We start from the raw sequence: 26,716 nt of genomic DNA, 5'->3' as shown, positions 1-26,716 counted from the left end.
AGAGTACTGAATCCTAACCACTAGACAACCAGGGAGCATCTATGTACATCCCTTTGTGTTGTGATGTTCTAGAACAGTTACTGAATGCCAAATTTTGGAAGTATTGTCTTCTGTTTCAGAAATATTTGAAGATTGGGGCTGTGGGAGACATAATGAGGTAGAAAGCTGGTAGGCATCACTTCATAAAGTAGGCTGGTTAAGAGAAATGTATTTGAGAGTCCCTGCTTCAAAGCGCCTATGTGTGAATAATTGATGGGCTAACATAAATTCTAATTGCCATAAACAAAATCAGTACAATTTGAAGATATTTTAAAATATCTGCACTAATATACTTTTAGTCTTTAATAACTTTTAACTTTTCCTTCTTTCCATATTTGCGTATTCACATATTCCCTCTGAAACATATATCCCATTGAAGGCATATTTCAAACTTAAATTTGTTTTTATTCATGGGATTTGGAAGATATAGCAATGACTGGGTCATAACTTTTGCCTGGTGATTGGATTCATCTTGTTTCCATGGTGATTGACACGGAGCCCAGTTGCCAGCTTATTAAATATAACTTACATTCGACAACTGGAACTGGAGCCAGATTTTTGGTTAACTCTAGTTTTGCCGAAAATAACTCAAATGAGGTAGTCCCCAGTAAGGCTTGGCTTGTTGAAACACTAAATGACTGTGCTTTTTCTTACTTTTCTCATATCTACCCCACCACCTCCTCACTGCACACATCAACATATTCAGTTAGGAAAATTGATGTACAGCAAGGCTCAAATGTTGATAACCAAGATAAATTAATGGTCATGACCTCCATTTCCCTGCTCATCTCCCTTAGATTCCTGGTCCACCAGCTTTTCTCTGTTTTCTTAGTAGCAAGCATTGAGGTGTTTGTGTTTTCCATTTGTGAGTTACTATTTGCAAGTTACTATTTGTATTCACAAGAAATGGCTAAATGTCCACTTGGGCCAGGATTTTTTTTCTGCACATGGAGAAAAATCAGACAAAAGGAAGCTGAAAAGTTTTGCATGGTCCATTCAAGTTTGTCAGAATAAGAATACAGTTTCTGTGTATATTTAGTGAGGCCTGAGGGGGAGATCTGAACTAATTACAGTAGGTGAAACATTGATCTCCAAAATCTATGAATTCCTTAAGAAACCAGCTTTGCTTTGGAGGGAAAAAGTAATTTTCTAGTTTGGGGAGAGGAAGGGAGGGATAGGCAGGAAGGTAATTAGAATTTCTTAACTGAGTGAAATCACATCATCCTGAAGACATTTGTTTATCTAACTAGACCCTCAAGATTGAAACTGCATACTTCAAAACTTTACTGTGCCAACTTTGGCATATTCTCCAGTGTAGCTCAGACAATTACACAGTATGAACGAGTTCCATTCTGAAAGCACGTTCTTAAGTCCAATTTGTTTGTAAGTCCAACAGTTAGCCTAGGTACCCAACTAACATAATCAGTCATATAGTACTGGGCTGTAATAGATTAATAATACTTTTCACACAAATATTACAAAAAATATGACACAAAAAATAAAGAAAACATTTTACACCTTACAGTACAGTACCTTGAAAAGTACAGTAGTACAGTACAACAGCTGGCATACAGGGGCTGGCATCAAGAGAACAAGCAAGAAGAGTTACTGACTGGAGGAGGGAGAGGAGGTAGGATATGGTAGAGCTAAAGGATTATCAGCAATAGGAGACAGAAGACAAGTTGCAATTTCATTCACGCCTAAACAGACATTTGCATCTTTGAAAGTTTGCAACTTGAAAGCTTGTATGTATGGGACTTAATATATATGTATATATATATATTAATAATATACCTATGGTTTAATGACATCAATGTACAGCATTTTACAGGTAAATGTCATAACTTGTTGCATAATAACTCTATAAAGAATCTTTCTTTCTGTTGTATAACTAAGCTCAGAGATGTATTGATGAATGGATAGTTCTAGATTTTGCATCTTAAACTCTGATCCTGTGACCGGTACCCAACTCATTATTACACTTACTGATTTACCTAATCTTCTGTTAACCATGCTCCTTCATCTCCTTAGCTCCGATAGAGACACTAGAAGTCATCTATTCCAAACATTATTTATATTACAAATGATAAAATTGAACCCCAGTATGGTACTTACTGGCCTAAGGGTACAGAGCCAATTAGTCACCGAGTTGAGGAAAACACAGGAGTCACCTGATGTCTTGTTTAGTAGTGTCAGAATGGTGTGTGTGTGTGTTTTAATCCTGGGTAGTGGATAAATAGGGCTGGGAAGAAAATGAAGAATGAAATAGTATTTACTTCATTGTGGAAGTGTTCTATAGAAGATATAAAAACATTTCTTGAAATCTAAAGGCAAGAAATAGTTTCTCCCCCATTCTCAAATTTCTGCCTTTCCCATTCAATCTCTTTTTCTTTACATTTTGAAAAAGAATCTTACATATTCTCATCAGAGGTAGCTGAATTTGTTAGAAATTTCAGTAGTTTTGCAGGCTTTACTTGAATAAAAAAAAAATAGGTTCTGAAGGTAAAAGCTTTGGGACTTAGAGTGTCTTTTCCCTCCATTTTTTAAAGAATTTCCCATGAATAATTTAAAATAGGAAACTTAATTTGGGGGAGCAGCCCATAAAACATGGATAATTTCATGCCCAGAATAGCATGTATATTTTATCTCTCTCTGTTTTCTTTTACACCCTACAAATGACCATGTGATTTAGTGATTTAAGTGGCATATCAATTCAGGCTAGTGGTAGTGGTGAGCCCTGAGTGTAGGTAAGAAGGCAATGAGACAATACAGAGAATGTAAAGAATAATGAAACATTATAATCTGTCTGATTTTGTGCATTTTGAACAATTGCAATGATGAAATACACCTCTGTGCCAAGATGGACAGGTCCCACCATCTGTACACCCATCGATACACCACTGGCTGAGAAATAATTGATATCACTTCAATCACTTTGGCTATTTAGAGCTTAAAATAGATTCATCAGGAAATCTCCGGGGAATAGTTCTTCCACTTTGAAACATGCTTGTTTGTTTTCACAGCCTTCATAACTAAAGATAAGATTTGACTAGATGCAGAATCCTTTAGTCACATTTTCTTTCCTGTACTAAATTAAATGTGTCAATTCATTGCTTTCTGGAATAGAGAGGTACTCGTGGAGCCTGATGCCAATCTGAACTTCTTAGTCATTATTGCCTGGATATCCAATTGATTTTTATTTTTGGAAAGTAGGTAATCTTTATATTTATGTTTTTTTAATTAGTACATTATTTTTGAGCAGTTTTAGGCTTACAGGGAAATTGAAAGGAAAGAACAGTTTCCATCTCCCCACTCACTCTGCCCCTTCTGTTTCCCTTATTATTAACATTTTGCATTGTTGTGTGCCATTTATTATAATTAGTGAGTGAATATTGATAGATTATTGTCACATCAATGTCTATAGCTTACCTGAGGCTTCTCTTGTTGTATTGTGCATTCCCTGGGTATTGACAAATGTATAACAGGTATCCACCATTACGGTATCACACAAAATAGTTTTACTGCCCTAAAAATGCTCTTTTGTTGTGTCTGTTCAATCCTCTCTTCTCCCTCACCACTGATGTTTTTACTGTCTCCATAATTTTGCCTGTATGTAGTTCTTTTGGATTGGCTTCTTTCACTCAGTAACATGGCTTAAAGTTTTCCCTATGTCTTTTCATGGCTTGATAACTCATGTATCTTTTTAGCACTGAATAATATTCCATTGTCTGGATGTACCACAGTTTATCAATTCACCTACCCAAGGGCATCTTGGTTGCTTCCAAATTTTTGGCAATTATGAATAAAGCTACTGTAAACATCCATGTTCAGGTGTTTGCATAAACTTTCAGCTCTTTTGGGTAGATACCAAGAAGTGAGATTACTGGATCACATGATATGAGTATCTTTTGTTTCTTAAGAAAGCAGCAAACTGTCTTCCAAAGTGGCTCTGCCATTTTGCCTTCCCACCAACAATGAATCGGAGTTCCTGTTGCTCCACATCCTTGTCAGCATTTGATGCTGTTAGTGTTTGGATTTTAGCTAAGCTAATAGATGTGTAGTGGTATCTCATTGTTGTTTTAATTTTCAATTCCCTAATGACATATGATATTGAACACCTTTTAATATGTTTATTTTCCATCTGTATGTCTTCTTTGAAAAGGTATCTGTTTAGATATTTTGCCCATTTTTAAATTGTGTTGTTTGTTTTCTTATTGTTAACTTTTTAAGAGTTATTTGTATACTTGGATACCAGTCCTTTAACAGATGTGTTTTGCAAAGATTTTCTCTGAGTCTGTGGGTTGTTTTTTTCATTCTATGAACAATGTCTTTTGCAGAGTAGGAGTTTTTACTTTTAAAGAATTTAACCTTTGATTTTTTTTTCCTTTCTTGCTTTTTGCTTTATGTATTGAAAAGTCATCCTCAAATACAAGGTCATCTAGATTTTTTCTAACAGTATCTTCCAGGAGTTTTATATCTTTGCATTTTATATTTAGGTCTGTGATCTATTTTGAGTTCATTTTTGTCAAAGGTATAAAGTCTATGTCCAGATTTTCTTATTTTTTTTGCATGTGCATGTCTAGTTGTCCAGAACCACTTGTTGAAAAAGGCACTCTTTTTTTCCTTTGAATTGTCTTTGCTGCTTCATCAAGGATCAGTTGACTATATTTGTGTGGGTCTATTTTGGGATGCTATTCTGTTCCATTGATCCATTTGTCTATTCTTTCACCAATACTACACTGTCTTGACTACTATAGCTTTATAATCTGTCTTCAAGTTGAATAATATCAGTCCTCACATTTTATTCTTCTCCTTGAATATTGAGTTAACTATTGTGGGTCTTTTGTCTCTCCATGTAAACTTTAAAAGCACTTTGCTGACATTCACAAAATAAGTTGCTGGGATTTTATTTGGAATTGTGTTAAATTTGTAGATTAATCTGGGAAGAACTGACATCTTGACAATATTGAGTCTTCCTACCCATGTACATGGAATGTGTCTCCATTTATTGAGATCTAAAATTGATTTTTTTAAAAATATGTAATAGTTTTACTAAAATACATTTCAGAATTTTCTGAGGCATACAATCTGTCTTTTAACTATTAAGTTATTTGTTTATATTATGAATATTCTATTGAATAATAGTTTTTACTGTGAGTCTGTTCCATTGCTTTCGTTTTATCTTTTTGGACTCTTAGTCAATGTATGCTGGCCCTTTTGTTTATCTTCTATATTTATTACTTTCTCTTGAATCCCACTTGTATTCCTCTCTTCATTTATCTTTAAATTTCAAAAATGATTATTTCTATCTTATATAACTACAACAGTATCCATTATATTTGCTCTTGTGATTTTTCTAGTTTTTGTCTTGATTTCTGAATTTTTTTCTTTCTAATGTTTTTCTGAGTTTTGTGTCCCCTCTTCTCAATATATTCTTTAGATCAACCTCCTCATTTTGAGTTTTTAAAAATATATGATTTCTTATTCTTTCTTAGTTTCTACTATTTTTAATGCATTTAACTTATTTTTGAAATTTAGCTCATAATCTCATTTTGTAGTTTTGGCTTTTTAAAGTGTTTCACTTTCTTATATAACTTTATTACGCTTGATATCTGTGTATAGAATTTGATTGCAGTTACTTTTTTTTTAATGATTAAAGTTGTCTTTATTTTTTTTTTATGTTTTCAAGTTCTTTATTGGAATATAATTGCTTTACACTCTTGTACCACCTTTTGAGGTACACCCAAGTGAATCAGCTGTATTCATACATATATTCCCATATCCCCTCCCTCCCGAGACTCCCTCCCTCCCTGTCCTGGCCCTCTAAGGCATCACCCATTATCAAGTTGATCTCCCGTTGTTGTACAGCAACTTCCCACTAGCTATTTTACAGTTGGTAGTGTATATATGTCTATGCTACTCTCGCACGTCGTCCCAGCTTCCCCTTCGCCCCCTACCCCTCCGACCCCATGTCCTCCAGTCCATTCTCTGCATCTGCATCCTTATTCTTGCTGTATCACTGGGTTCATCAGTCCATTTTTTTTTTTATATTCCATATATATGAGTTAGCATACAGTATTTGTTTTTCTCTTTCTGGCTTACTGTCACTTACTGTATGACAGACTCTAGGTCTATCCATCTCATTCCATATAGCTCCATTTCATTCCTTTTTATGGCTGAGTAATATTCCATTGTATACATATGCCACATCTTCTTTATCCATTCATCTGTTGATGGGCATTTAGGTTGCTTCCATGTCCTGGCTATTGTAAATAGTGCTGCAATGAACATTATGGTACATGTTTCTTTTTGGATTATGGTTTTCTTTCAGTATATGCCCAGGAGTGGGATTACTGGATCGTATGGGAGTTCTATTTTTAGTTTTTTAAGGAACATCCAAACTGTTTTCCATAGTGGCTGTATGAACTTACATTCCTACCAACAGTGCAGGAGAGTTCCCTTTTCTCCACCCTCTCCAACGTTTATTGTTTATACTTTTGTTAAGAATTTTAGTGAAATAAATTTTTCTGTATCTTTAGAAGGGAGGTCAGGGACAAGATAACTTTTCCATTTTTAGTGCTCTAGAACTCTCTTGCATTGTTTTCATTAAGTGACCAAAAAAGGGAAAAAAAATACTTGTTACTTTCTGACATCTGACTTAACTGCTTCTTCCCTCACTTTTATCTGCATCTTGTGTTCTCTTTGCCCTGAATATTTTACATATCATTTTTCCTTTAGATTAGGCTTTGTTCTGGAAGAAATATTACTAGTTTCTAAAATGCCTGGAGCTCAGATTGCTTTCAGAATTTACTAGGATTCCCTTGCATTTTATTTGCCAACTAGATTCTCCTGAACCCTTCTTATTTTTGGCTGCTGTTCTCAGAGATATCTGTTTGCTCACTAGAAGAGGGCTTATCTTCTCTTGTTCATTAGATCCTTTTTTTTCATTTCCCTGCTTCTTAGTACATGTAGACTCACAGCATGTGGGTCTTGTAGCTGCCTTGTTTTGCTTCTACCTACCAATATGCTGCCACCAAGTTTTATTGTAGAAATCATCTTTGGGTTTTTAGTCTTGATATCCTACTTGTTCTGCCTGTTTTTATTGGTGGATTAAGGGGTTTCAGAAACTATGGCACTCTTGCCACCATCTCCCCAGCATTCTCTTAATGCTACGTGGCTCAAACTGTATCATTCATTCATTCCTTTGCACTCTTTTCTCAGTATTTGGCATTTATTTGTTCACTCTTTCAACAAATACTTATTGAGTGCCTGGCATCTTGGAGGCCCAGGAGATCTAGTAGAGCAAAACTCATAAAGCTTACATTGTAGTTGTGGGAGATAAAAAACAAGAAAATAAACAAGCCTCTGTATATGTCAGAAGATGATGAGCATTGTGAAGAAAAATAGATAAAATTGGGTATGCAGAATTAAGAGCACAGGGAGAAACAAAGCTCATTATTTTAAGAAGGGAGGCAGAACAGATCTCCTCGATAGTTTTACGTTTAAGCAGAGAGTTGAGAAAAGTAAGAGAATGAGATGTGTGGCTCCCTGAATGCACAAGGAGTGACAATTTCAGACAGAGGAAATAGCCAAAATTCCCTGAGGCTAGTGCATTCCTGAAGATCTGTAAAACAGCAAAATATCCAGTTTGCGTGAAGAGGAGTGTGTGAGGGTTGAGTGTAGGAAAAAAGCCATTGATGTCAGTGTGCAAATCCAGCAGCCTCTCACAGGTCCTTACCAGGATTTTGGATTCTGTTCTGAGTGAGATGGGAAGCCACTGCAGAGTTCTGTGCAGATTAGTACCATGATTTGGCAGATATATTAAAAAAAGGATTACCAGTTCTGGGGAGAATACACTTAGGAAAGCAAATGCAGAAGCAATGTAGAGCAGAGACCTGTATCAACCCATAGCAATATTCTAGGAGAGAGGTTATGGAGCTTGGATGAAGGTGGAGTGGAAACTAGAAGAGATGGCAACAAGTGATGAGACTCTATAGATATATTTTGAAGGTAGCAAGTTTAAGATGGTGACCTTGATCTGAGAAAGCACAGCTGAGTGTTGTACCTTTACATCTTAATCCCACATGGAAGGCTTCAAGCAGTCCATATGGATGCCAGACACATAATTCCCAGTCCTTGTTTTGATGTCCGTTTGAATTACTCCAAAAAAAAAATAATGATAATTGTTGTCTTTATCTTGCATCATTCAGAATAAGTTTGAAAGATAAATGAATAACTATCCCAGCAACTCTTCTCATATTCTTTTTGCTTTTCTCCAAATGTTATCATATCTACGATGCACGGAAGCCTCTAATTTTCCGACTCTCAAAAAGCTCTTTCTCCATTCCCAGCTCAAGCAGCTTCTCCCTTTTTCTTATCCATCTCCCCTGTCAACTTTTTACTACAAAACAGATACAGTTTCTTTCACCAAGTGCTTTCCCTTTTTCTCTAGTCTTTTTATCTTACGGATCTGTCTATCTGGTGATTATACATTTCTGCAGCAGCAAGGAGAATGCATACTCAGGCAGGGGTCACTTTTGGAGAGGAAAAGATGTACAGAAGAAAATGACAGGGAAGCAAATAATCAAAACCCTACTTTTCTTTATCCACTGGCTGGTGATATAGTAGGAGCATTACATATTAATCATCTTCCTTTTTCCCTTTCCTTTTTCATTTATCCCAACATAGTCTTTCTATGTGGCATGATGGAATAATTTGTGACAGTCTAACAACTTGAGAAATCAAAAGCCATTTTTGCTCCCTCAAAACCACCCCATATATGGACTTCTGGGGGAAAAATGACATTCTGAAATACTAGGCTAAAAACAATGTATGAAATACGAGTTTAAAACAATAGGGAATGTATGTAACTCCAAAGTATTGACATCCTTGTCATCCTCTCATTCTGCTACTACCAGCCATATATTAAATGTGCTTTCAACAAGCTCCAAGATGGGGCAAACAGATAGTTTTAGGAGAAGAACAAGGGGAGGTAGGGTTGCATCTTTGTACCTTAGACCCTCTCAGGCCAGATGTTAGGGAGGACAAAAATTGTAAGAAACAGGAGATAATCCTTTTTGAAGGCAAGGGTCTGCAATAGAGGATCCTATTTTTCTCTGGTAAAATTTTGAAAGCACAGAACAGTGTTAAGAATTTCATGATAAGACCTGAGAAAAATGTATCAGTGTTTTGTATGGAGGAGATGGTGAGAACTGCTTTATGAAGTGTCTGCAAAAAAGAAAGAAGCTAGTGTTCCAACCAGAGGCTTGGTGGAGGAGGAAAATGAAATTCACTATGAAAGGAATGTGGCTTGTACTGCAGATTGATGTGAACTTAGACCTTCTCCGAAAGTAGACAGCCCAGGTATCACACATGCCAGTGTAGCTCCTTCTGCAAAAGCTTATTCAAACGCCTAGCTACATTCATGCACCCTCAGCTACAAAAAGGTTATGAAATGTAATTTCTAGGTGGACAGTTGACATACCAGTTAGACTCCTGAGTCCTATTTCTTAAGGGATAAGAGGACAACAGATACTAGTGGGGATTGTAGCCACATCTCCCCAGAGACAGGATTACGCAGAGAGAAACTGGTATATCTGTACTGCATTTATTTATACGTTTAACTCAGATCAAGTTGTGAACTCAGAATCACAAGTTATGTTGACTTCAAGAATAAATTAAATAACATTTTTGCATACCCACTTAATATGGATGAGACACAGTCCTGGATACAGCTTTAAGAGGATATATAGTCTGGCCCAGGGGTGTGACAGGTAAACACCGGTGCACCTCTGAAGTTTCTCTTTTGGGGAGGGAAAGATAAATTTCTTTCATTTTTATAGCATTCCTGAGATCACTTAAGCAGGTATCCAGCTACAATTTTTACAAAGTCATGGAAACTCGCTGGAAAGAATCTGAACGTGTCCACAAATGGGGTCCAAAACTATAACAGCATTGCAATGGACTGGGGAAGGGGAGGGGCTGAGTGGAGTGGAGGAAGAGAAAACGGAGCCTTCTGTGGATAAAGTGAGAACTAGCCTCATAGCCTGGCTAGGCAAAGGCATACTCCCTGAGTGCTGAGAAGAACAATTGTCTCAAATGTAGAGTCTGTACTTGAACCTGATCAAACCCGAGTCCCGGAGTTCCATGAAAAAACTCTGTTACCCAACATCTCAGGTTGCTGTGCTTAATTTTCATTGCTTTTTCTCAGAGTGAAAATCCTTTGTGAAAGGGCTGGGTCCTTACAGAGGAAGATCTGTTCTTTCTACTCGGAGAGAGAGGTGAGTATAGGATGTAAAGAGACAGATGATGTGAGAACTTCCCATGAGTGGTAGTAGAAGGCACATGTCCTGGACCATCAGAAAGCAAAGGTGAGTCACTTCTTTTAAGTGAGAATTGCTGACAGCGTTAAAAGCCCAGTGGTTCAGAGCTGTCTTTAGAAACAAAGGCAAGAGAGGAGGCTGGACCTTCCGAACAGTCATCCACTTTAGATTGGATTAATGCCTTATGACTTGATGGAGGTTTCTTTAAAAATATCTGAGCTGGGGAATTTAGCCCTCATGTAATTACTTTGCCTCACAAATTTGCTAGGGTTTCAAGTTCTGTCCGGAATATCTGTCCCTCTGCCATCTCTAAGAGGTTGTGTTCACTTACACAGTCAAGACCACATTCACATCACAGGCATCAGGAAGGGGCTATGGCTTGGGCACACACAGCTACACTCTTTTGATTGTGGAAAATGAGGGAAAGAAACTCAGGTACAACTAGAAATCTCTTCTCTAAATATAAATATCCAACAATAAACAAAGAGGAAAATAAATATCCATTTAAAATGTAGAATAAACTAGTCTGTATCCATTCATAAAAGAATACCATAAAGTATTACTTTCTATTGTTAGTGGAATAAGTAAAAGATAAGATAGCATTGTTCAAAATAAAAACTCAACTAGAATTCTGGAGAGAGTGGGGAGGGGAAGACAGAGAAAAAGAGAGAGAGAGGAAGAGAGAAAGAAAGAGAAATGTAATTGGAGGTTAAATCTGCATAGTGGAACTCTAGATGCATGGAATGTTTAATTCTTCTCTTTTTGTGAGAATGAAAATGTTTCTTTTATACTGAAGATGATCAATGAACGCTTCTTTAAATCTTCTACCGCTGCCTTTTCCCTATGTATTTGTTCAACAGACAACATTTTTAGATGAGAATGCAAGCTTATTTTAGCATGTCTTTATCATCCTATTTTTTCATTCCTTGGCTTAGAAGTAGTAACACATGAATATTTCATGTCAATTTTAGGGCAATTTTTACATATGGAACAGCATCCCTGCCTGATAACTTGACATCTATAATTTTGGACATTATAGCAATTATATGATACTTTAAAAAAAACTCACTAAAATATACATATCTTATGTGCTGGCCAAAAATAAATAAATAAAATGAGAAAGGGAAAAGGGAGAGATACATGAAGAAGAAAATGAAATAAATATACCTAAATTAGAGAGATCTTAATTCAATTTTTACAGGTCTGACTACATTGGCAGAAACTGAATGATTTAAGTATTCAGGATACATTGATGTATTTGCAGACTTCAAATGCTATTTGTTTTGAACTCATATGCATAGTGACCTTACACTATTTTTTTTCCCTCTGATTAGGAAGGACATGGTTATCTCACTAATAGAAATGTGGTCTGTGAGAGTACCCTAAGTAATAGATAATTCCCATGCTGCCCAAATGCTTAAGTGAATTTGAAGCATGTGTTCAGCTTGAAAGCCATTTGGATAGAGCAACCAACCATACACAATTGCTGGGACATTACACAAGGGAAAATGCAGAAAATGAAATTGTTGGCAAAGATAATTACCATGAGTGCTGAGTCTGAGAGCAGGAGGCTTTATGGAATACCACACTGTCAATTGTGAGCCAGTAAGGAAAAGATGGTTTACATTTGGAACAAAGTGGCAATAGTATGTCTCCTTTGTGAACTGGGCAATAAAAGTGTAAAGGCTCTTTTTTTATTAAGGTCACCAAAAAGTTATAACCTGAGAGAACTGGCTCAGTGGGCAGTTGTAAGTGTTTTAAGGGTGATAATCCTGTGGTTAGAATGGCATCCTTGGTCTGGATAATACTATTGTGCTTTCTCTGGATGTTCCTTTCTTTCATGTGAGACAGGAGCAGTGGCGAAGATAAAATAGCAGCATCACGAATATCTAATACCAACAAAAATATAGAAAAGGTTACAGATTTGAAAACAATACCATAATTCTCACTATGTTGGAAAATGAAGAAGTAAAATACTGAATGCTGAAAATAGACGTAGTTATGGGTATCATATTCAAAATGTATCCACTATGAGAATTCCAGTTAAAAATAATATAGCAGGAAAGTTTGAAAAAAGAGTCCAAAGGCTTGAAAAAATGTTTTCTGTAAATCCTTTTTTTTTAAAGGTGCTTTATCAGACTTGTACTTTTTTTTTTAAGCTCTTTATTGGAATATAATTGCTTTACACTTTTTTAACCAGCTTTTGAGGTACACTAAAGTGAATCAGCTGTATTCATACATATATCCCCATATCCCCTCCCTTCTGCGACTCCCTCCCACCCTCCCTGTCCTGGCCCTCTAAGGCATCACCATCATTGAGTTGATCTCCCTTTGTTGTACAGCAACTTCCCACTAGCTATCTATTTTACAGTTGGTAGTGTATATATGTCTATGCTACTCTGTCACTTTGTCCTAGCTTCCCCTTCGCCCCTCAACCCCCCAACCCCGTGTCCTCCAGTCCATTCTCTGCATCTGCATCCTTATTCTTGCTGTATCACTGGGTTCATAAGTACCATCCTTTTTTTTTTTTTTAGATTCTGTATATATGAGTTAGCATACAGTATTTGTTTTTCTCTTTCCTGCTTACTTCACTCTGTATGACAGACTCAAGGTCTATCCACCTCATTACATATAGCTCCATTTCATTCCTTTTTATGGCTGGGTAATATTCCATTGTGTATATGTGCCACATCTTCTTTATCCATTCATCTGTTGATGGGCATTTAGGTTGCTTCCGTGTCCTGGCTATTGTAAATAGTGCTGCAATGAACATTATGGTACATGTTTCTTTTTGGATTATGGTTTTCTCTGAGTATATGCCCAGTATTGGGATTACTGGATCATATGGTAGTTCTATTTTTAGTTTTTTTAAGGAACCTCCAAACTGTTTTCCATAGTGGCTGTACCAACTTACATTGCCACTAACAGTGCGGGAGAGTTCCCTTTTGTAAATCTTGATTGATAAAATATATTTTTATTTTACCAAAAATAAATTGAAACTCTATATCCAGTTCATATCAACTTTCTGAAGTAAAACACTAGTAGTTTGATCAACATTGGGAAGCAATGAAATAGAGAGACCACAATCCTAGCATTAAAAAAAAGAGAGAAGAGCATTAAAGCATAGCATTGGGTTACCATGATTCATAAGGAAATAATCTGATAAATAACTCAGTTTGGAAAGATAAAAGTAAGACATTAACCCATCACTCTATTTTGAAATTCTATAATCCACAATTAATTGTAAAATGAATTTTTTTGATCTCATGTAAATTGATTTACATGTGGAAAAGTGGAAAAGGGTCATCATGTGACTTTCTGGCATGATAGGGAATGTTGTGATGCAATAATATTTTTTTACTTCCCTTAAGGCCCTCGTATTGAGCTGCAATGGTGTAACCTAATGTTCACTTTCCATTGAACATATAGTCCCATCCTCTAGTCAAAAAACAAGAGCATGTATATCATAATTCTCACATCCATCAATAGACTTGGGCTTTTTCCCATCATTATTACTTTTATTGATTTCCATTAGAGGTATTTGAGTGTAAATTTTACAGATGGGTTTTGGATTCAGGTTCAGAAAAGCTGATGAGTATATCTTTCTTCACTACCAAAATCCAATTAAAATGAAAGAACTTTAAGAATAAGAGATAGTCCATAACTACTTGGAAACCTCTATGGGTATCATGAGTGAACATGAAACAGGAAGGTGTCTAAAAGAAAAAATAAATTCAATTGCCGACAAATATATGTGTACATATACAGCAAAACCCTTAAGTCAGATACAGCGTGACCTAGGATAACATATCCCATGGGCCAGGGAGAGGTATTGTGACACAAGATTTCAGAATGGCTATTCCAGAGTCCAGTCTCAAGAAGCCAAGCACCAGTGTCTGATGCAGGTCACCTGCTACTTACACCATTAGAAATTGAGGCCAGAGAGAGAAATAGAAGAAGGCACCAGGTAATTCCCTGCCACAATAAACAAGGAGAATCTCCTCTCTAAGTGCCAGATCCCTGCCAACTCTGAGGGAGACCTTGACCAGCCTCATAGGCCAGGCTGCTTACGAACGACAGCCAGGGCTCTGAAACCAACAGCTGGGTAGATCATCAGCTAACACTGAGTATCCTAGAAGCTGAGGAAAAGATATCCCACTTGCCAATACTGACTTAGATATCACATATACATAATAACAGATCATCCAAAGTCAAAGATTAAGAAGAATAAGTAATAATATGTAGATGTATAAAAAGAGCTATTCAAGAAATAGGAAAGAAACACTTGTAAAAATCTGCTTCTTATGCTAGAAAACTCTAGTCAGTATCAGAGTTCTCAACTGAGAAAATTGGCTAAAAATAACAAACAATTGTAGAAATCAAGGATTCTTCATACATTAACAGTAACAACAACTATAACAACTAAATTGAAGGCTGAATACCAGAATAGATATGGTAGAAAGATTAATCATCATGAAGATGGAGTAATTTGCCTAGAAGTCAATTAAAAAAAAAAAGGAAAAACAAGCAAATTCAAAAAGAACGTATATTAAGAAAAAAAGGAGAGTGAGAAGACAAGGGAGAGGAAGAGAGGGTAGAGGATGTATACAGAAGTTGCAATATTTGTTTAAAATTAATTACAGAAAGTGATAACAAAGAGATGACAAAGAACAATAATCAAAGAACTATATAAAAATTCTCTGGTGTACAAGTGACTCACGCTTCAGATTGAAAGTGCTTACATAATGTCTTCCAAGCATCTTAGGCTTTCCCAGACAGATTTTTCAGTGTCTGGAGAATTTGGGATGTCTTATCTAGTCTTGCCCTGGGGGACCTCTTGCTGCCTGTGTTGGGACATGGACCTGAGCTGGAGCAGATGTCACACAGACAACCTTTTAACTCCCCACTTCTTGCTCATTCCTAGTCTGGAGAGACTTTGATGCTGATTCACCATCAAGGAAAACCTTCTTCCTCTTCAACCCTTTCCAGCATCTGCGCCCAATTTGTTACCTAACCAAATTTAGGCACCCTCACCCATGTGCAGTAAAGCCACTCTACTGACACAGGGTTGTGGTGAAGGAAAGTGCAATGTTTATTGTAGGCGCCAAACAAGGAGTCCATGTGGTTATTGCTCCAAAGAACTGAACTCCCCAGGAAAGGTTTTTAAAGACCAGGTAGGAGGGAAGTTGTGGGGTGTGTGATCAGCTTGTGGATTTTCTTCTGATTGGTTGGTGGTGAGGTAATCAGGAACCAACATCATCAACCTTCTGGTTCCAACTGGTCTGGGGACTACTTGCTTGTGCACCGAATACAGTTAGATTCTTCCACCTGCTGGGGGTTTCAGTATTTATAAAACAACTCAAAGAATATGACTCAGAATATTATCTACAGCCTTTGAGAAGGAACCAAAGGTTCTTGATTATTATTTTGTCTTGCTTGACTGTTTTCCTTTGTTTCTGCATTTTCTCACTTCTCTAATTAAATGCATTCTTTGGAACTCAGGGAAGGTCTAAAAGGCTGCAATTTTTCTGCAAATAAGAGGCAGACAGAGGACATGGTGGCAGGGGTCTGTCCTGGGAAGGCCCCATGGGATTCTGCATGGTTGCAAACTGAATATAGTTGGTCCTACAGTACTACATGAAGTGCTTTCTATCACCTGCTGCTGTCTTCTCTCATTATGACCATGCTCCTCTATTTATGTTCTCCTATTTTTCTACCATCTTTATTCCATTGCCTTTCTGGAAGGAGAGAAAAACACCAAATTGTGGCACATTCTATATGTAAGATGAACCCTACTTGATAAAACCTAATCATGACAAAATAAAATTTACTGTTAGAAACTGAAGGCAGTGAATCTGAGGCCACTGTGTCTATTTCTCAACAATTCAGCAATTACAGGTTATATTTGGAAAAATACAAACTTTGGAGAAAATCTTCTCAATTATATCTGAAAAAATCCCCCAAACAAATGATTACAAATTATATAACCCTGGTGATTGTGTTTCCAATCAGATTTACAGAAATGGAAAGGAGAGAAATTATATGGAAGTAAATAAACAGAGAACTTCTGCAGTATACCCTGTTACCATGTACTATATTCACAGGAAGTATATTAAAAGTGTATGAATTGTGTTACTGTTTGATTTAAATCCTCCATTTTAGCTCTTTTTTCCAAAAGCATAGCTAACAATTTCAAAGTTAGCTTATGTGCTGAAATATAAAATACATTTGAGAATTTAGCTTCATCTTACTGAGAATTCTACTGACAATGTAATTAACAAAACATTAAATAAAGTCATTGATAAAAGGGTTGAATAAATCAGGACTAAAATTTGTTTCTACATCTCTGAGTTATGACACCTATAAATTGCCCACATGTATTGAATAACTGTGTAATTGTCCAACTTGCATTCTCATTGTATTTCCAAAACCATAGAATTTATTGTTGAATGTTTTGAAGAACTTAGCAAAGGCAGCATGCTGAGGTGAAGTGAGATATGGAATCAGACAGATTTGTGCTACAGCACTTACTATCAGCATGACTTTTAGTACAATATTAATTTTTCCAAAAGCTGTATATTTCCTGTCTGCAAATGGGAATTGAGTCTGAACCAGGCCTGTGACTTGCTGTAGCCAATAGAAATGGGTAGAAAGGACTCTGGGCTAGATCTGACCTTAAGGTTTCAAAAGGCCTGGCAGCTTCTATCTCACAGTCAGAGTATCTGATTTTTCAGTGATAACATTGTGCATTTCTCTTTAGCCCTAAGTCTAGGGTGTAAACCCTTTCGATCAGACCAACACATCTTTCAAACAGTTCTATCCTGGTCTTTATGGGAAGCACTCTGCACTTTCCCAAGAGATTCTCTCTCTGATGTTATATAGTGAATCTGGAATATCAAATCCTATTCCATGAAACCTACAAACCTTTAGTCACATGTTCCCTATAATCCTTTTCAGAAAAAAGATCTAGCTACATCTCTAGTCTCCTGCTTTATGAGAATAATAACCTCAAAAAATATATAATATCCCTCTCCCCTCACCCCAGCTCATTGAGGGGAATCAAACACATTTATTTTCTCTTCCTGACTCACGTCATAATTCTTATGATGTCTTGCGCACATGCTGCAAAAAGCCTTCCTATTACTCATGTCAAGCCACCTTAATCTTGTCACCATGTTCCTCAGTGTTGTTAAATCCTCCTCTCAAAAGCTCAGGGGCAGGGAGGTGGCAAAAAGAGATGGGGTTACTCTCTCTAGGCACCCTTTCCAAAACTGGTAGCTTTACCAAAAAAACACTAAAGGTGATTTCTGGACAAAGAATTGTTAAGAGTGTAACAAAACATTCAAGGAAGCCTTCTGAAAGAAATGTCTATTCATTAAGTGAGAGAAATATTACCAGTCAAACCTTGAGATTCAAAAAGTCAGAGGTGCCTCTTTTTCATTGTAAAACTTTCTTATTGGTCCATCTTCATGCCATGCATTCCCACGCCCCTGTGGAAGCCTACCTCTGCTTCCTCCTACTGTTTGTTTGTTTGTTTTTTGTTTTGTTTTGGATTGTTTGGTTTTATTATTTTTTGTTGAGTGGAGATTCTTTTTACTAGAATGTCCTCGTATAAGTATACTTTCCCCTCTAGACTATGTACTTACTAAGAGTTATACCTCTACACAAAACCTACTGTCCTGGGGAAAATTATTGTGCAATTTGTGTGGTTTCCAGTGTGTGCAGATTCTGTTCTTTTGACTTTATTTCTTTTCTATGTCTTCCTCATAAACAATATCTCTCTTAAACTAATTTTGACTACCTACACCTCCAAAGGATTTCTTCTTTTTTCCCGCTCTCTCTTAGGAACTGTAGAGCTGAAAGGGAACCTAGAAATCATCCAAGCTTTCTCATTTGAAGAAACTGAAGAGTAGGAAGGTTACATGAATTACCAGAAGTAACCCAGAGAATTAGTAGAAATTGGATGTGAGCCCAGGTGTGAAGTTGACTCAGGGCTCACCATTCTTTAACTATTAAATAATACTTTATGGATTATTTTATCAAAACACTCTGTAAACATTTTACTTTCTACTTCACAGAGGATAAAGGAGTGATCATAAAAGCTCCTCATCTTAGAGCGGCTCAAAATTCCTGGCTAGTTTGGAAAACAAAGCAACAGCAACAATAAATAACAATGATAATCTCATGGACAGAAGAAATTTTGCTCTCAGTATATATTTCTTCAATTACTTGGGAGGGGTGTCCTTGGTGAACCTTCGTACAATCATTGCCTCTCTCTCTGAATTCATCTCTATTCATTTTCTAGGGATGTCAGTAATTACTCATAATTAGTACTTATCTGGTAGCATTTTCAGCCTCTTTCAGCAAATATCACAACTTTTGAGTTAAATGTCCAAATAACCCACTCTTTCCTTTCGTAGTTGGCAACTTGCTGGAAGCCTTTGAACTTGGTTGGGAGAAATCTGTTGCTTCTCAATGGGCATTGTATCCCTTGCCTTCCACTCTTCTATTTGTGGTGGATGTATCCCTTCTGGGGGAATTTGTATAATGTTCATGTAGTATGGGGTCATGGGGCAGTGGTTTTCAGAAATTTCCCTGTTCTCATGGCAAACATTTTGTTCATTCACTCAGCACATGATTGTTGAGTACAAATTGCCATGGCCTGTGGAAGATGCTGGAGAAAAGAAAAATATTCAGCAAAACTGACAATACTCCTGACTTTCTGTAGCTTTCAATATATCACAGAGATAAATGTTTTAGAGTTTCATAATAACATAATAGGAAAAATAAAAAGTACAAAATGGAAATAGAGTGGTGGCAATTTATCAGGTTCCAGAAAAGTCTGCCTCACTGGTATGGCTTCTAAGCCAAGACCTGGAATGGAGCTAGCCAACAGAAGCAGGTATATAATTTGTGAGGCCCAGTGTAAAATGAAAATGTGGATCCCCTCATTCAAAAATTATTGTAGATTTCAAGAAAGCAACAGCAGAGCATTAAACCAATTACATGGTCCCACTTGACTCACGAAACTGGCCCTACTAGCCAGAGGAGAGTAGGGTTAGAAAGACTATGAGGAGGGGAGAACGTCCCCAGGCCATGTGTGAAAGCCTGGTGGTCAGAGAGAGGACACTGGATATGAAGAAAGAAGTCTGCATGGTTGTAGAATGAGATTTATAGGTGAGGCAATATTAGTACTTCGATGTCTTCCCTCCACCAATCTTAGTAAATTTCTGGTTCACCACATTCTAGGTACTGTTCTAGGTACTGTTCTAAGCATTTTCTGTGAACTGAACCATGTAATTGTCACAATGACCCTACAAGACAAGTCATCCCATTGCTCCCATTTTACAGATAAAGACCCTGAAGCAGAGAAGTTGAGTTACATTGGCAAGTTCATGTTATAGTACTATGGGGTGGTACTGGGCTTCAAACCATGATAACACAATTACCAGTCTAGATGTACTCAGTAAATATATTTCTTCCCTGCAGCCACACCTCATGTAAACATATACATCTGCTTTCAGTTCTTACAATCTGCTGACTTACCCTTTACCTACATAAACTCTTCTTTATAAACTCTTTGAATGTTTTTTCTCCTAATAGGTTAATCTCCTATGAATTTTGATTCCTTTCTCATGGGACTCACCTTTGTTTCTTTTGGGTTTTTTTTTTATTACTAATTTTTTTATTCTCTCTCCCCTCCCCTCCCCCGCCCCCACCGTCTCCAACCTCTGCCTCTCAGAGGCTCACTCTGGAGGCCTCCATCTTTTCTTCTCTTTCTTTTTGCATTGTACCCTGCCTTCCCCCACACTTTCTGGAGGTGGTGGCCTTGCATAGGGCCTCCCCTTGCACTGCTCAAGGTGACTCTATCGCGACTATTTTTCCCAACCCCAAGGTTTGGCTTACTCCCCCCAGACTTCAGGGAAAGCCATAGGAACGAGTTGGTGAGCGGGCACCCTCACTTTGTAGCTTGGTACCTTGGGATTCTGACCTGATATACTAGCCACTCATTGTTCTATAAATATTTGTCTAGTTTCTCCTAGTCGCTATCCACAAAAGATTCCTCCTCCTCTGCAATCCTGCCTGGGATGAAAGCCATGGTTGTAAGTGCTTCCTTCTTTTCTGGAGTTTGATTTGTTTCCATTTATTTGTGTTCTCAGATCTCTGTTAAGTTTAAAAAACCTTGATTTGTCACTTATCTGGATTGTTTCGTTTGTTAGGGCTGAAGTAACAGCCCTTGCAATTTTCTTCCTATGAACCAGTAGAGGAAAGCCCCATGTTTACCTCCTAAAGAAATGTTTTAAAGTGTCTAGAGGCAGCTCATACAAAGAAAAAGTTGAATTTGTTTTTTGGTTTTTTTTTTTTTACTTTTTTTTATTGGAATATAATTGCTTTACACTCTTGCACCAGTTTTTGAGGTACACCAAAGTCAATCAGCTGTATTTATACACATATCCCCATATTCCCTCCCTCCCTCGACTCCCTCCCACTCTCCCTGTCTGGGCCCTCTAAGGCATCATCCATTATCGAGTTGATCTCCCTCTGTTATACAGCAACTTCCAACTGGCTATCTATTTTACAGTTGGTAGTATATATATGTCTATGCTACTTTCTCACTTCTTCCCAGCTTCCCCTTCACCCCCGGCCCCTTCAAACCTCATGTCCTCCAGTCCATTCTCTGCATCTGCATCCTTATTCTTGTCTTGTCACTGGGTTCATCAGTACCATTTTATTTTTTTAGATTCTGTATATATGAGTTAGCATACAATATTTGTTTTTCTCTTTCTGGCTTACTTCACTCTGTATGACAGACTCAAGGTCTGTCCACCTCATTACATGTAGCTCCATTTCATTCCTTTGTATAGCTGAGTAATATTCCATTGTATATATATGCCCCATCTTCTTTATCCACTCATCTGTTGATGGGCATTTAGGTTGCTTCCACGTCCTGGCTATTGTAAATAGTGCTGCAATGAACATTATGGTACATGTTTCTTTTTGGATTATGGTTTTCTCTGGGTATATGCCCAGTAGTGGCCTAGATTTACATTTTATCTATACCATCTGGAATCTACACAGTCAATGGATTAATCTTTATGAATTTTATTTTCTTCCCATGTAAAAAGGTTATAATAACATTTATGTTACAGGTTTCTTATAACAAATTATTTCACATGATAGACCTTCAAATAACTTTAGTACCTGTCTTAGTCTGTTCAGGCTGCTGTAAAAAATGCCATAGCCTGGGTGGCTTAAACAAAAAACATTTACTTAGTTCTGAAGGCTGGGAAGTCTTCTGAAGACTGGGAAGGCTGGGAAGTCAAAGATCAAGGTGCCAAACAACTTGGTTCCCAGTGAGGGCTCTCTTCTTGGCTTGCAGATGGTTGTCTTCTTGCTGTGTCCTGACATTTTGGGGGTCGGTGGGCAGAGAGACAGAGAGAAAGAGAGACGTAGAAGGTCTATCACAGTCATAAAGCATCATTTCACCTCACACTATCAGTCAAGGCACTTACAAGCATCCATAGATCTTACCCTTTGATGGAGGAGGGAACATGTCCCATTGTAAGGAGAAGCAGTGGGATGAGATATGTATTTGTGAGGCCATCTGTGGAAGAAATACTAATTGTGTTCTATACAAAAACACGGCTGTCCAATGATTGATTGACAGTTCATCTTTGTTCCTTTTAAAACATTCCATACATGCTGTCATCTGATCAGAGTAGAACTCAACTATCATCTCTTAGATTTATTCTAAATAGATACAGAATGACATCTTTTTTTTTTTTTTTCCTAGCCACCTCACAGCTTGGAGAGTAATCATACAGGGAATGTTGAAGGCAGTTCATTATGAGCTGCTACTAGGCCATCTCCCACCATCTCTATTCCCATGTGTAAGCAATCGATTTTTCGAATCAAGAGCATTGCTTGAATCTTGTCTTTGGTCGTTAGATTTATTCCATTTCTTTAGATCCTGAAGTTCCATTCAATCTTATTCTTATATGTGAAAATATTTCTACCATATAATTCAAATATGAGAAACATTTTTAAAAATCTTTTATGAAAACATTAAGGAAACAAAGGTCAAAACTCTCACTTGACACAAAGTCTTCGAAGAGATCTCTCCCCAGATTAATCTTTTCATTGATCAAATAGTAAAACTTTAAACAGCAGTAACTAATCCACTTAGTTTTCTTTAAAAATAACCATGTTTCTTAATCTTAATCGGGATATTATGAAAAAACATTTTAAATACTTTTCTGTCATCTGTGTGCATCGTGCTTACAATGTGTTCTTTGTTTTACTAACATCACAATCATGTAAACCAAGAAAACATTTTATATTTTCTCATTAAGTCTATGACGAGTCTGATGAAAACCACTTAGTTACATTTTTCAGCAAACCACACATAAAATTGTTTTCCCTAGTATTTTGCTTGGTCAGCTTCATCATTTGTGTAATCACTGCTTTTGCCTATATGGGTAAGAAATGGCATTTGTCAAACATAAACCTCCAGAGCATCACCCATCCTCCAACATTGCTCAGAGATGACCAAAATGGGTCTGAAAATTCCACTTTACTTCATTATCACAATTCATGTACAAAACTAGACTTGGATTAAATTTTAATAGCCTTATTTTCTTTTACGAGTTCATTCACCAATTTCCATTGTATTCATTCTACAAATATTTATGATTATTCCATGTTCCTTCAGTAATGGATGGTCTCCTGAGCATCTTAGAAGCCAGGCTGGAATGAAAAAGCTGTGGGTTAGAAAAATCCCAGAACATATATTTTTTAAATTTCCCCCATTGGCACACTGCTGGGATGTGTGTGTGTGTGTGTGTGTTTAATGAATTAGTTTCCAACTTTTAAAACTTGAGAAAATTGGATTCACATAGGCAAACATTTACATTGGCTGGAACAGAGCCAATTGATTTATGTGGTATTCTAAATACCTACTTAACACTTAAAGAAGCCAAGATTCAGAGAAGTCAAGAAACTTATGTGTGGTTAAAGAGAAGAAGGAAAAGACCTCCTTATTACTGGAATCAGTATTCCAACTCAGATCTTTGACTTCAACTCTTGTATTCTTTCCAACAAATCCTGCAGATCCTGCAGCCATAGTTTAGAGATGATGCGACTAAGGTTTTCAGAAAATCTGTAATTTGCCCAACATAACACAGCTACTGAGTAACAAAGCCAGAAGCAACTACATAGAAAAATGCTATTTCTACTAAAACTCAAACCTCCATCATTTCTGGTTGTACTTTTTCCTTAGCTGAGGGTCTAATCTTCCTGTTTATTGAGCTGTGGTCCAGCCAACTCTTCCTAATGAATATTAATTCTACAGCCAACCACCATCTCCCAGCTCCTCCTTCCAGTTTTGATGTTCTCTGGTGCTTATTAAATTCCACAATAATCTTTACCTCATGCTGGAGTCATGTCCCAAGAGAAAAAGATCCTTCCTAATTAACCTCTTCTACACTGTTTAAAAAAGGAGTCAGTAAAATCAGGATGCTTCTATTAATATTTACGTCCATCCATTATTTCGCAAATAATTCAATCTAGTTTACACAAGAAACTGTTTCAGGCATTTGAGGAATGGTGATGAACACAGCATTTCTGCTCTAAAGGGGCTGCATTTATAGCAGGAGAAGGGTAAGGACAGAGAAACAGTAAAAAAAGATTTTTGAAAGAAGATGTGTTCTCGAAATAAGAAAATCAGGTGAGGAGCAAGAGCACACAAGATGGCAAGCGTGGTGGGACTGGGAAGGGGATACAGATGGGTGCTCAGAGGAGGTCTCATTAACGTGCCCTTTGTGACATGAGATCTGAATGTAAAAGAAGTTGCTCTCTGTGGTTCCCAGGCCCAACCGCCCTGCTTCTCTTCTTCCAAGCCCTGCTTGTGTTTGCATGGTAGGAGATCACATGCCACAGGGGTCCAACTCAGCACCAGGGGATGAACACTTTTTAGTTTAAGCAAATCCTGAAAATTTAGGCATTCTTACATACCATACTTAGCCTTAGACAGTGAGTTGTGAAGGGGTATCTCCTGAGGGTTTTTTCAGAAAATTTTCATTACCAGAAGTGGGGGCACTTGACTGTGGGGACAGGTCATGTCATATCTGGGGAAGCTACATCCACCTGTGACCACTACAGGGGTTGCTTTCAGACTCGATGGAACAGTGGACAGAGAGAAAAAACACCAGTCTTGATGACATCATTCAGCACTGAATCAAAGCCAAGAAGTCTTTGAACTTCTATAGGTAGAAGAAACAACCCATCTCTTGTTCAAAACTCTGGGGTCTGAAACACCCTAACTGATACAGAAGTGATGCAATGACATTTGAATGTGTGTTTGTGCATTTCTATAGGCACATGGAGAGCAGTGTTGCTCATGGTGGGGTGAGGGTCTTTACTATCTATTGAGCATAACCATTTCTTAGGATAGATAGCATAGTATGAGAAAGAGCCAGAATTAGAGAAATATTAAAGAATATGTAAATGATGTGGAGTGACTGAAGCTACACAACTAGGGAAAACATTAGTGGATGAGGATGGATAAAATTATGTGGTCTGGTTTATAGTTTCTTATGTAAGAAGCTGCTGTGAATCTGGACAATCTCTTTGGGCCCAACAAGGATTGTATTCCCATCTTAGCGAAAATACTTAATTAATGGTTATTTGCAAACCTTTAGTAATTAACTTCCATGAGTTTACTGGGACTATGTCATATGCATAATTCTATCTCTGTGAAATATATGTGCACTTAAAAATAACTAATTTCGTTTAAGATATATGCCAGAGGAGCACCAGTGATTCTTAATTCCATTCGTATAGAATCTCTGAAGTCACCAGTTACAAACAGATCAGGACAGTTGTTCTGTTTACCAAAGCTAAGGCCTTTTTCCAAATCAAGAGCTATATCAGTCTTTTCTGCAGGATCTGAGGACACTCCCCCTACCTCCTCCTTCCGTCTGGAGAGCAACGGCATTCTCACCATTACTAATGATAGCCATCTGAAAAATAGGAGTAGTTATGCCATCTGCTGGATATTTTAGAAAAGTGCATTTTCAAATACCCAGATGCTGTTTTTGAAATTTCAGAAATGTAGGCTATTTTGATTTGTATTCATAATACTCAGACATCCTTCAAGTTCTCTGAAAATTTGAGAAATGCCACGTTGCTATTAAATGGGTGCACAGCTCAGCTTTCTCTTTGTGGCATATTATGGGATGGCAGAGACCCATCTTGTCTTTTGCAAAAATACGTATATACCTAAATTAGTTCAGGTGTTATCTGGTTCTTGTCCATGTTAAAATGGCCTACCCATGAAGTCATGTATCTTTTAACTTACATAGCTTTTTGCTATAAAGAGGTTAATATGTCTACCGTGATTAAACAAAATGTTACTTCCTCTGCTTGTAATTCAACTCATCATATCCATAATCTTTATGGCTGTATAAACATCAATTATATCCTTGCAATTTGCAGATTTCCCAACTAATAACTATCTTTTCATCCATCTTTCTACAGAAAAGGCTCCTTTTCACCAATTCAAAAACAGCAATAGTAATAATCTTTTTTCTCAGTCTTTATTCCTTGAAGTTTAGTGATAAGAAATATATATATATATCTTTGCTACGTGAAAGACTGTTAAAATAATGAAAAGATAATAAATTGGCTGAGATTTTCAACACATTTCTCACAAAGTACTTGTATGCAGAATAAAGAACAACAAAATTCAACAATAAGAAAACAAACAACCTAAGTAAAAAGAGTGAACAAATTATCTAAAAATCACTTCATCCAAAAGGGCCTCGTGCTGGTAAAAACCATATGAAAGATGCTCAAACCAATTAGTCATCGAGTAGATGTGAGTGAAAACCACAGTGATATTCTAACACACACTTAGCAGAATGTTTAACTAAAAAAAATGCTGCCAGTAACAGAATGATGGTGGGGGGATGGGCTACCTGCTCTCCTGTCACTCGGAGATGCTGTGAATGCCAAATGGCACAGCCGTTTTGTTGAAAACAACATGGTAAATTATCACATAGGTTAAACGTACGTTTTCAAATGACCTAGCAATCCCACTTATGGGTATTTTCCCAAGAGACGTGAAAACGCATGTTCACACAAAAACTATATGCATATGTTTACCGCAACATTATTCATGATCAAATAAACCTGAATACAACCCATACGGTTTTCATTTTGTGTGTAAAGTTTGATACATCCATACAGTGAAATATTATGCAGCAATAAAAAAGGAATGAATTATTGATTCATCAAATAATCTAAATTTATTTTGCTAAGGCAAAGAAGCTGCCTCAAGAGATACGTATTGTTTG

The sequence above is a fragment of the Hippopotamus amphibius genome, chromosome 15, assembly GCF_030028045.1.
Source record: "Hippopotamus amphibius kiboko isolate mHipAmp2 chromosome 15, mHipAmp2.hap2, whole genome shotgun sequence".
NCBI classification, from domain to species: domain Eukaryota; kingdom Metazoa; phylum Chordata; class Mammalia; order Artiodactyla; family Hippopotamidae; genus Hippopotamus; species Hippopotamus amphibius.
Note: the sequence above shows the minus strand (reverse complement) of the source record.